Below are 2946 nucleotides of genomic sequence, written 5' to 3' on the forward strand. Positions count from 1 at the left end.
GGAGAAGAGAAGGGCTGTGTATGTACAGGGAGACAACTCAGAGGGCAAGAGTGCATGGAGGGAAGGACACAGGGAAGAGGTAACTATGGGAAGGAAGTAGGAGGGAGCTGTTGCATGTGGTAAATTGTAATCAATGTCATGAGACAAAATGTATGTGAGCTGCTGTATGGAAAGTGAATTTGCTCTGTAAACTTTCACCCAAATCACAATTTTTTAAAAAAGAAATTCTTTAAAGTGTTAAAAATCGATGATGTCACTTTGAGGACTAATGTGTCTGAGCCAACCCACTGAATTTTTTATTGCCTCATATGCATACAAAAGCTGGAAAATAAATAAAGATGATAGAAAAATTGATGCATGCAAATTATGATATTGCCAAATAATTAAATATATCATGGATTACCAAAAAAGCACATAAATTTGTCTTGGAAGAAGCACAGTTAATGTTCTTTAGAAGGTAGAGTGGCAAGATTTTAACTCACACGTTTTGGACATGCTATGAGAAGGGACCAGTCCCTAGATGACATCATGCTTGGTAAAGTAGAGGGTCAGTGAAGAAAACGGATGATCCCCAGTAAGATGGATTGACACAGTAGGCTCAAACATAGAAACTATTTTTCAGATGGTCCAGGACCAGGTAACAATTTCATTCTGTTGTACATAGTGCTGTTATGAGTTGAATACAATCTGATGGCACCTAACAACAACAGAGATACATGTTGTTGTTGTTAGGTGCTTTTGAGTCAGCTCCAACTCATCGTGACCATATATACAACAGAACAGAACACTGCCTGGTCCTGAGTCAGCCTCATAAACCTTGACATATGTGAGGCCATTGGTACAGCCACTGTGTCAGTCTATCTTGTTGAGGATCTTGCCCTTTTTTGCTGACCCTCCACTTTACCAAGCATGATATCCTTCCCCAGGGAATGATCCCTTCTGATAACATGACCAAAGTAAGTGAGACCAAGTCTGGCCATTCTTGCTTCCAAGGAGTATTCCAGCTGCACTTCTTCCAGGACAAATTTGTTGGTTCTTCTGCCAGTTCATAGTACTTTCAGTAGTCTTCATCAACACCACTACTCAAAATCATCAACTCTTTTTTGGTCTTCTTTATTCATCGTCCAGTTTCCAGTTGCCTATAATGAGATTGACAACACCATGGCTTGGGTTCAGAGCACTTTAGTCTTCAAAGAGACATCTTTGGTCATCAGCACTTTAAAGAGGTCTTTTGTAGCACATTTGCCCAGTGCAATACATCATCTGATTTCTTGACTGCTGCTTCCATTGGTGTTGATTGTGGAACCAAGTAATATGAAAACTTTGACAATTTCAATCCTTTCTCCATTTATCGTGATGCTGCTCATACTTTATGGACAATGAGCCACATGAATTCATAATTGATGTTACAACTTTCCCTACTTCACAATAATTCATAAGCTTCCACTGGCTTTAGTGGCACTAAAAAAAAAAAAAAAAATCACCGCTGTCAAGTCGATTTCAACTCATAGCAACCCCTCCTTGGATTTCCAAGGCGGTATCACTATGGAAGTAGATAAGTAGATTGTCCAACCTTCCTTCTGAGTAGTGGCTGGTGGGTTTGAACTGCCAGCCTTCTGGTTAAATAAGCTGATAGAAAATAAATAAATAAGGACAACCAATAGTTATATAGCCAACAAAATTGTCCCTCAAATATGATGAAGTTAGGACATTTCCAGATAAGCAGAAATTAAGGGAATTTGTTAAAACCAGATCAGACTTACAAGAGATGCTAAAAGGAGTCCTTCAGACAGAGAACCAACAACAGTAAACAAAAACAGATAATTGATATACATGACAACATAACCTAGAAACTAACACAGTTATAGAAGTATCCAAAACAAAATTAGCTTACAAGACTATAAAAGGGAACTAGAGACATCAATGGGTAAATGAGGACAACTAAAAACCAAAAAGAGGGGCTGAATACTGTAGGTACACACCTTGCAAATGATGAGGAAGTCAAGACAATTGTGAGATAGAACAAGCTGTACCAAACTTGGGAAGAGAACTATAAATTACAGGGTAACCTCAAAGAAAAATGATAAAACTCCATATCAAAATAAAAAAGAAGAGAAGCAAAATTATTTAGCAAATACTATAACAATAGCAATGAAGGAAATGATAACAAAATTCATGAACAAAATAAGCTCAGCACAGAAAATTATAAGGAGTAAAGAAATCAGCATCTTCATGAAAAAACACATAACAAAATAACATCAATAAATTCATAGTTGGCAATAATTACAATGAATGTAAATTGATTAAATGCACTATTCCAGAGACAGAGAGTTGCAGGCTGGATAAGAATACATGATCCACCAATATGCTGTCTACAAGAGACTCACGTTAGACACAAAGACAAAAATAGACTAAAATTCAAAGGTTAGAGAAAGATATAACAAGCAAATGGCAATAAAAAAGAGCAGAAGTAGAAATATTAATTTCTGACAAAATTGACTTTAAGAAAGAAACCACCATAAGAGACAAAGAAGGACATCATGTAATGATTAAATATCAATTGAGCAAGAGGACATAAGCATAATACATAGTTATGCACCAAATTAAAGAGCCCCAAAATACATAAATCATACTTTAACAGATTCCAAAAGACAAATAGATGACTGCATAGTCATAGTGGGAGAATTCGATACACCACATTCAATAAAAGATAGAACAACTGGACATAAACACAACAAAGATGGAGCAATCAACCAGTTCACCTTATAGACATCTATAGAGCACTTCACCCAACAACAGCACAATATACATTCTTTTCCAGCAAACATGGAACATTCTCCAGCATAGACTATATGTTAGGCCAGAATGCAAGACTCAATAAATTTAAAAACATTGAAATACAAAGCATCTTCTCAGATCATAATGCTATAAAATTCAAAATCAACA

This window comes from Orycteropus afer, unplaced genomic scaffold (assembly GCF_000298275.1).
Source record: "Orycteropus afer afer isolate SDZICR_OR568_19922 unplaced genomic scaffold, OryAfe1.0 scaffold00672, whole genome shotgun sequence".
NCBI classification, from domain to species: Eukaryota; Metazoa; Chordata; class Mammalia; order Tubulidentata; family Orycteropodidae; genus Orycteropus; species Orycteropus afer.